We start from the raw sequence: 9,918 nt of genomic DNA on the forward strand, positions 1-9,918 counted from the left end.
TATAAAAGTAATGTTACTGAACAAGAGGTCCGAGGGAGGGGCAATACAATATTTGGCCCACCTAGGGATGCCGAAAACTGCTACACAACAGGGGCCCCTCCCAAAAACAAAATACTAAAATCTACTGGGCCCTTCTGTCCGCTGCCAATTGGAAAGACATCTCTTAATGCCAGAGATTTGTGAAAAGGAAACAAAATGTTTATTTAATGCTATTCAGGCCTAATGCCACCACTAAAATATCAAAGTCCTTTAGGGTGTACACCTACACCCACACAGCGCTCCCTTCTCCCACTGTCCCAACTCCGGGTACCGTAAATCAGGAAAAGAGCACACGTCTGTGTTGCAGGCCGCTGGCACCGTCAGCTGTGTCACCATGCAGGCAGGATCTCGAGTTAATACAAAGTACTGCGGTACCCTCTCATGGTCCACTGGCAAGAGTCCTTTGTACCCAGTTCCAGTCAAAGTCTCTCTTGCTTTCCAGGCCAAGCGGCCAAATGGGCATCCTAAAGCCACGTGGGCCTCTTCTACCAAAGCTGCAGGAGTCCGCACTCCACCAAAAGCATGTGGCTTTCTTCTTCACCTGGCTGCAGGGATCTCCATTCTACCCTAAACAGCGTGGCTTTCCCTTTCACCTGGGCAGTTATCCCCTCATGTCCTGGAGCCCATCTTTTCCAAGCTCTCATAAAGGCGCTTCCACTCAGCAGCGCAGCCCCTAGTTCCATCCTGAGTCCCCTCTACTCCCTTCTTCCTGGCTCCAAACTTGGCCACCGCTATTTAACATATCTATGCAACCAGTTAAAGGTTATAGATATGTTAAATAATCATTCCAGGGGCTAGCTCCAAAACTGTTGCTATGCAAAACAGCTCTCAATGGCCTTGCTTCATTCGTTTCTTCCCCCCCTGGGGGGGGCAGTGAGGACATCTTATATGTCTCTCCAATATTCCTATACACTTTGAATTCTGGACACCTTTCTAAATCCTTTTTGGGGGCCCCCCCCTGGCTGCACCCTGTATCAGTAATATATGTAAATTACATGACTTTAGATGGTACAAAGGGAATAAAACCAAAACCCAAACCAAAGAAAACAGAGCTAATGATCACATTAATAAGATAAAATTACTGCTAAAATTATTGTATGTTTATATCCAGGCTATTTGAATAAATGTGTGTGTGAACCTGCACATACATAGAACTCCCTACATAGTATAAACCATACTGTACATATGTGATTTTCTATATTTTAACATTTTGAATGAAGTGTTAGATATTAGAAATTTACAGTCAGTGTGTTTTAAATTCTGTATAACATTTCATTCCATAGATAAAGTGAAACTGATTTAATACTTAAGTTTAAGCATTAAATTGTCTCCTATCATTTGGCATGAAATTCCATTTAAGTTTTTGTATATAGGTATATCTTTATGTACATTGCAAATTACATCACAATAGTCTTTTAAAGCAGCTTTATTCGCATATAATTTTTATCATATGATTCACTTATTTAAATTTTATGCTTTAATTCAATGGCTTCTATTCATACAGTTGTGTATTATCATCATATAATTTTAGAACATTTGCATTATCCCACCAAATTACCACCAATTATATCCCATGCCTATTCTTCATTCTTAGGCAATGATCTTTCTGTACAGATTTGTGTACTCTAAATATTTGTGACTGACTTTTTTCACTTAGCATAAAGTTTTCAAGGTTCATCCATGTTGTAGCATGTTCAGTTCTTGCTTCCTACTAAACAATTATATTCAATTTTATGGGAATACCACAGGTCTTTTACCCAGTCACCACTTGGTGCATATCTGTCATTGTCCTCCCCACATTTTGAATGTCAATGCTATTTTAAGGACTTATGCACACATTTGTATGTCGACATCTTTCCATACATCCAGAGAGGTCGCTGTGTGACCTGAAGCTTAACATTTTAAATGTCTTCCATACTGCTTTCAAAGAGACTACCACTTTACATTTCCATGGGTAGATTCTTATGTACAGAATTACTGAGCCATTGGTTAAAAACCACTTTAAAAACTCTTGGTACATATTGATAATTTGCTTTCAAAAATAACATTAGAAGTGTATATATCTGCTTCTAAAGTATTTACTATTCACTCTCCATTACTGAAGATTAACTTTAAAATAAGTGTTAATCTGAGAGACAAAAAAGTATATTGTCAAAAGTCATTAACACTGAGTTTAATAGTTCTGTAGGTTTATTTAAATTATAAATTTCTTCCATCATTTTTCTTTAGTATATCTTTCATATTAGTATATTAATATCTATCTGCAGCAAAAAGTTCCCACACTTTACAGTTGGTCTTTTAATTTTGTATATAGTATATTTTTATGTAAAGTGGTCTAGATTTCTATTTATTAATTATGTCACAATTTTATGTAGACATCTCAACCATTGAGTTATATGTTCAAATTATTTCAATTAACCTTTTTATTTTTAAATAACTGTAGATTTACATGCAGTTGTAGGAAGTGATTATGTTATTGTGGTTTTAATTTGCATTTCCCTGATGATTATTGACTTGAGCATCTTTTCTTATGTCTATTGGCCATTTGTATGTCCTCTTTGGAGAAGTGTCTGTTCAGGCTCTTCCACCATTTTTTAATTAGGTTGTTTATTTTATTGGTGTTGACTTTTGTAAATTCTTTATAAATTTTGGATATTAACTCCATATCAGATGGGTTAGCAAATACGTTTTCCTAATCATTGGGTTGTCTTTTTATTTTGTTGATGGTTTCCTCAGCTATGCAAAAAAAATAATTTCAGTTGGATGTAGTCCCATTTTTCAAATTTTAGTGAAACTGCCTTATGTCCCATTTCTGGGAATTTACCTGAAGAAACCCAAAAGAATAATTTGAAAGAACATAAGCACCCCTATGTTCATTGCAGTATTATTTAAATTGCCGAGATATGGAAGCAGACCAAGTGTCCTTCAGGAGATGAGTGGATAAAACAACTATGAGACATTTACAAAATGGAATATTACTTGACTGTAAAGAATAAAATTTTATCCTTTGCAGTAGCATGTATGGACCCGAAGAGCATTACGCTAAGTAAAATAAGCCAGTCAGAAAAAGACAAATCCCATACAAGTTCACTCACACGTAGAATATAATGAACAAACTGAACTAAGAAGCAAAAGAGACAGACTCATAGGTAGAGAGCAGGTTGACAAGCTTGGGGGTATAGTCAGGGGGTGAAGGGACCAAGAAAAAAGGAAAAAAGACTCATGGCTATGGATAACAGTATAGTGCTTCTGGTGGGAGGGAGCAGGTAGAAGGGGGATAAATGGTAATGGAAAAAATAAATTTAAAAAAAATTGCAATCAGCTCACACCTGCTAGTGGCTACCATCAATAAATCAGCAAGCAACAATGCTGGATAGAATTTGGAGAAAAGAGAACTTAGTGCACTGTTGGTGGGAATGCAGACTGGTGCAGCCACTGTGGAAAACAGTATAGTGTTTCCTCAAAAAAACTGAAAGTGGAACTTCCTTTTGACCCAGATATCCTCCTTCCGGGAATATATCCTAAGAACCCTGAAACACCAATCAGAAAGAACATATGCACCCCTATGTTCATAGCAGTGTTATTTATAATAGCCAAGATATGGAAACAGCCCAAGTGCCCATCAGTACATGACTGGATAAAGAGCTGTGGAACATTTATACATGGAATACTATATTGTTGTATAAAGGAAGGAACTCTTACCATTTGCAACAGCATGAATAGACCTGGAAAATATTATGCTAAGCAAAATAGGTCAGTCAGAGAAAGACAAAACCATATGGTGTCACTAATATGTGGAATCTAATGAACAAAATAAAACCAAGGGCATGGATACATGGAACAGACTGACAAATCTCAGAGGAGAGAAGTGGGGAGATTGGAAGGGCTTAAAAAATATAAATGCATATTCGAGGTCTGTCTGGAAAAAGACTAGCCATTGTTAATATAACAAGAATGGTTTGTGTGACATTGATGTAACATGGCAGCCAAGGAGAGTGGACTGGAATATGCATGTATGAACAATGATGACTTCACTTTATTAGTCAATGGGGTCAATTGATGCCATTGAGTGAGTATGTCTACTGTGTGGCCATCACATTCCAAATGACTTAGCAAGTAGAACAATGAATCTGCATCAAATGTTTTGTTAAACATTCCTCCATGGCAACTACTAAGAAAATTCAGAAGGATTTCAGGGATGATGCAATGAGTGCAGCACAAATAAAAGTGTGGCACAAATGCTTCAAAGATAGTCAAGAATCTGTTGAAAGTGATCCAAGGCCTGCAACAAGCAGAACACCTGGGAATGTTGAATGTGTATGGCCTGCAATCAACAAAGATCCATGACTAACAGTGCAAGAACTAGAAGCTGATCTGGGGATTCCAAACACTGTTGTGTCTGAAATTTTGATGCAGGATTTTGGCATGAAATGTGTCGTGGAAAAATTTGTTCTGTGGCTTTTGCTACCAGAGCAGAAGAAGCATTGTGCTGCAGTTGCTAATGACTTGATTCAAGCCACTACCAATAAACCATATTTCCTCAAGAAAATCATAACCAGATTAAATGGTGGGACTATGTCTATGACCCAGCAATGAAGACCCAGTCATTTTAATGGAAACTGCTTGGTTCTCCGCACCTGAAGAAGGTGTGGCAAAGTTTCAGCAAAATCATGCAGAATGTTCTGGCAAAATATTAAATCACCTAGGTGGCTCATCCTCTATGTTGGAAACCACTATGCCTGGTTTCAGAAGCTGTAATTCCTCATGGCTAAGGCTGAGTGAGAAAACTTGGGACTGTAAGCCACTAAGGAGACAAAGCTTATCTCTTTGGCAGAGGTGCTGTCTCTGCCCCCTTTACTTCACCCTGCCTGGCCTCCAGTGGATGACCAGTTAGCCAATGACAAGTAAGAGTCATCAAAGGAGGGATGACCTAAGACGGGCACGGTCATGAGGGGGTCCTCAGGGAAGGACTTGGGGGGTGAAAGAAAAAGGGGGTGACGGACCCTCACCCCTTGGATTTGACATAGCCTGGTTCCTCATTCTGTCAGTAAGAAGTCTCCTAATCTCTTGGCTGCCTTACTTCCCCTGCCCAATTTAAGCCTGAAACAATGCCGAAAGTGGGTGCGGCTCTGTGCTGGAAAGGGTGGGTTCCCTGGGAGGGATCAGGGCTAAGAAAGAATGCCTAGAATCTTGTGACACCTGCTTTGCTAACACCTTTAATTTAAATGATAAGGGTCTAAGCATGAAATGAGTTTGTTTCCCTAAAGCTTTATGTCCCTTTAGCTATCAGATTCTGACTCAAAATAAGCCCTTATAGTTTTCTGAATGTTATCTATTGTTTGATCATTAATGCCTTACAATGACTGATGAGCTTTACGTATACTTCCTGTATTCCTATGCAAATAAACCCAATAAAAACCCACTGAAGAAGAGGCTCCTGGACCTTCTTCTTTGAGAGATAGGCTACCTTTCCTCCCTAAGAAGATCATGTCTTGGTAGACTTATTTTCATCTGTGGTGGATGGGGGGCTCTGTGGGAAAATCTCCCCCACACCCCTACAGACTAGATTTGGTGCCCTGAAATTTCTGGCTTTTCCCAAAACTAAAATAACTTTTGAGAGGGAGGATTTTTCAGACTGTCCATGAAGGTGAGTAAAATACAACAAGGCAGCTGATGGCGATTCCAACAAAGGACTTTGCAGAGTGTTTTGAACTCTGAAGAGAGGATGCAAGAACTGTGTGAGGTCCCAAGGTGCCTATGTTGAAGGAAACTGAGGCTTTATTGTCTTATGTATGATGTTTCTTGTATTTCGTATCTTCTTCAATAAATGTCTTTATATTTCATAGTACATGGCTGGATGCTTTCTAGAAAGACATTGTATTTTAAGGAGTCTACCCATTCAATTGCTCATCTCATTCATTATACACCTTTACAGACACATCCAGGAATAATGTTCAATCTAGGAATCCCGTGCTGCAGTCAAATAGATATAAAATTAGCCAACAATGGCTACTATGATAAGATTCTGTAGACTCAGTGGCAGAAACAACAGGCATTTATATCTCACAGTACTGGAAGCTGAGAAGTTTAAGATCAAGGTGCTGACAGATTCTGCCCATGATAAGGGCCTGCTTCCTAGCTTGTCCATAGCTGACTTCTCTGTGCTCAGATGGCTATTCCACAGGGGATACACTTGGAGATAGAGAGAGCTCTTGAGCCCTTACACCTCTTTCTCTTCTCATGTGATAATCCTAACATAAAGGCACCACTCACATGACTTCATCTAAACTTATTCATTCCCAAAGTTCTTACTTCAACAATCAACACATTGTGGGTTAGGACATCAGCATATAAATTTGGGGGAGATACAAACTTTCAACCTATTACACAAAGTAATGCTAACCAGCTGTGGAAGTACTGATAAAGATCTCGGATACTCAGAACTGCTGAAACCTCTATCCCTCAGGAAAATTTTGCCATAAAGTTACTGCCAACCTCTCAAGTATTCAGTATCTGAGCAACAATCTCCCTGTGGCTTTCAGGGTCATTGTGCTGAATTTTTTGTGTGTGTGTGTGTGTGTGTGTGTGAACTGAGATACACACACTAAAAAAAATTCAACCCCCTTATACAAAAGATAAAAAAGGTGTTTTTTTTTTTTTTTTCTGGTAGAGGTCACTGACATGCCAGCATGGAGTGCAAGCAGCTGAGGCTGTGATGAACTGACAAATTTTAATACAAATAGTGTCCTCAGTACACTTCTTACTCTCCTTTGCTCACTGCTGTAGCTTGTGGAAGGAAATCAATATAAATATTTCATAAACAAGTATGTATTTATGTCATTAGTGATTTCTACCAGTATCATCTACCCTTTGGCATATTTAATTGAAGATTTTTACCTGTAAACTTCATCTAACAATCACAGTACAACTGCTAAAGAAAACACAGGTAGAAAACATAGCTAATTCATAGGTATAAACTTGTCTTTAATTTTGACAGCTCATGCAATTGCCCAATAGCCCATGAAAGGAGAAGTCATGGAAGTCTCCATGGGCCCCACAGCATATACTCTCTTGCCAAGAACAATCTAGTTACTGGCCCTTCCAAATGTGTGAACGATTAGGTGATAGGAAGAACACTGTGCTCTCAACATGGCCCCAAGCCTCAAAGAGAAAGTATCTTTATTCTACTTCTGCATAACATATTGCCACAGACTTAGTGGCTTAAGACAACATGCACGTATTAGTTCACAGTTCTGTAGCTCACGGGACACATCATAAGGCAGAACTGAGGAGAATAGATCTTTGGGTTCAGATGGACTCCAAAACAGAGTTTTGAATCCCAACTCAAGACTCCAATGTTCTGAGACACACTAGGGAAGCTGCTCATATATTTCAGTCTATAAAATGTGAAAATAAGAATTTTTCTTTCTAAAGGTGCTAAGTATCTGAAACATAGTATTCTACAAGTGTCACTTATAATTGTACTTTATTGTTCTTAAAGAAAAAAATCATGAACTGTAAATAATATCAATTGAAGAAACAACAAACTATACTATCCCTTAACTATCAATTTCTTGGGCCATTGGTTTTATTCATTTTATTTTTAGAAGGTTCAAAGTTGTATTGCCTTGAGTTATAACATTCTAACATAATTATACCAATTTCTCTTCTAAGAATCATCTCATAATTTAAAGAATAACATGGCTGAGAGAGACATTTTCTGACAGAATCTGAGCTGAATTTAAATCATCTTCCAAACACTATATTCTGCCCTTTTTTGTAATAGTATACCTGAAGTTACACTAAAATTAACCAAGTGCTTTTATTGTGTGATAATGAAGTATCAACTCTACCATATCCAATAAAGAACTAAAAACTATTTTTAAAACATTAAGATAAAGTTATTTGTAAAGACAGTATTAATTGAAACTTCCTATACTTTTGAATAATCCATTATAAACAAACGCGGATCTTAAAGTCACTGTTTCAGAATATATGCAGTTACACTAAGTGCAAATAAGAAAGTACAAGGAGCTCATTTACTATGCTGTACCCAGTGGATGTAAAGGAAAATTGATTTTAAACTGTAGGTCTCTATAAATAAATAAACAAATAAAAATCCAGGTTTTTCCCCCCGTGCACATATGCTTAGATTCCTTTTACAAAAAACAAAACACTCTATTCCATTCACTTCAGGATGAACTCTTTAGGAAAAGATTGATCATCAATCCTCCAATTTTTTCTAATTCCATCAGTTTCCTGACATTTAGTATAAGCAGGAATAACTTTTCAGTCAACTGAGAAACTGGAGACTCAAGTAAAGACACAATGTGTTGAAGAACTTAAGTATCCTGTGTGCTTTTGGTTCCCCATTCCCTCTTTGCTTAAAGCCCCATGCAAGTTTCTTCTTTTTTCAAGCTGTCTGTGAATTTTCAGCATCCTTTTTGATATTTACAGTTATGGCAGGCATCACATTGGCAAATTTTACACCGAGTTCTCGGGTAGCTAGCTGGTTGCTGAGTTCTTCAATTTTCTCAGTTTTCTACTCTTCTGCAACCTGGTCTATGCTCTTTTCAAGGCCTGACTTCTCAACTTTGTTTTTCTTTTTCATGGGGAGTTCAAACCTGCCATTGACTTTAGAATACTGAGTTCCTTCCACTGGAGGACTATTCATGACGAGGTTCTTCTACATTCTTCAATTTACCTTCTCTGGAATGTTTTCTTTCTTCTCCCTTTTGAATCTTGGATTTGAGATTTTCTGTTCAGTGTCTTTAATCCAATTCTTAAAATTTATTCCACATATGCAAGGAATTCCAGAGGACACTCTTCATATACATTTACGTTTGCCTCTGCTTCTGATTTTGGTCCATCTGTAGGGGAATCTGAGATCTCCGTTATTGTAATGGTCCCAACTCTGTCTTCCTGTAAGTTAAGCCCTGAGTTCTCCAGTGTGTCTTCATCTTGAGAACTCAACTCAACACCACTGTCATTCAGGCCAGGAGGTGGTGGCCCACTGCACAACTTTTCCTTAGGCAAGAGGCAGCCACTGGGCAGCCATTGGTTTTAAAAGTGTAAATTAAATCAGCTATACTCCAATTTTTTTAATGTCTTTTTACATGTGGTACAAATGCCAATATCTGGATTCTACCTCATGACTTTAAGTGATTTTTGAAAATAATATTCCCCATGATATTACAATAGGGGAATTCTTTTTTAAAAAAGATTTTATCTATTTATCTTTAGAGGAAAAGGGAAGGAGAGAGGGAGAGAAACATCAATGTATGGTTGCCTCTTGTGTGTCCCCTGCTGGGAACTAGCCTGTAACACCTGCATGTGCCTTGACTGGGAATCAAACCATGATCATTGGTGTGCAGGAATGCACTCAATCCACTGAGCTACACCATCCAGGGCACAATAGGGGAATTCTTAATATATTTCCAGTTTATGCTTTTACTTACTAGTTTTGACACTGAGAAAATAACTGTGATTTCAAATATGAAAGTTCACATATGTATCCTCTAAGAATTTAAATGAAATTAATATTTGTAAGCTTTCAGCAATTAATTCATATTGAAAGTTCACTATTTGTTCCAATACCAGTGCCAGCTTTGGTTTATTTTTAAATTTTCAAGATATATGTATTTGGGAACAAAAGTGGTTTATTTACATGCAATAATTTTGTACCATAATATCCACAGGAAAAAGCATTTCAAATACATCATTTAAATAAAATTAAATGCAAACAAAGTATGGTTTCTTCGGATGTATTTTGCCTAGAGGTTCTTGGAATGTTTATAGAAAACCCTTAAGAAGATAACACATGGTAAGAAAAATATAGAAGTTGCTATTGTTAATACTGGAGTTCCAAAAAATAAATGT

General features: G+C 37.6%; 1 pseudogene; it reads right to left on the bottom strand.

Annotated features, from left to right (window-relative positions):
- Window positions 1–8,332: 8,332 nt before the first annotated feature.
- Window positions 8,333–9,096, bottom strand: LOC119050895 (protein FAM204A-like; annotated as a pseudogene).
- Between the last annotated feature and the right edge of the window lie 822 nt (window positions 9,097–9,918).

This window comes from Artibeus jamaicensis, unplaced genomic scaffold, assembly GCF_021234435.1.
Source record: "Artibeus jamaicensis isolate MK-2021 breed Jamaican fruit bat unplaced genomic scaffold, CSHL_Jam_final contig_76, whole genome shotgun sequence".
NCBI classification, from domain to species: Eukaryota; Metazoa; Chordata; class Mammalia; order Chiroptera; family Phyllostomidae; genus Artibeus; species Artibeus jamaicensis.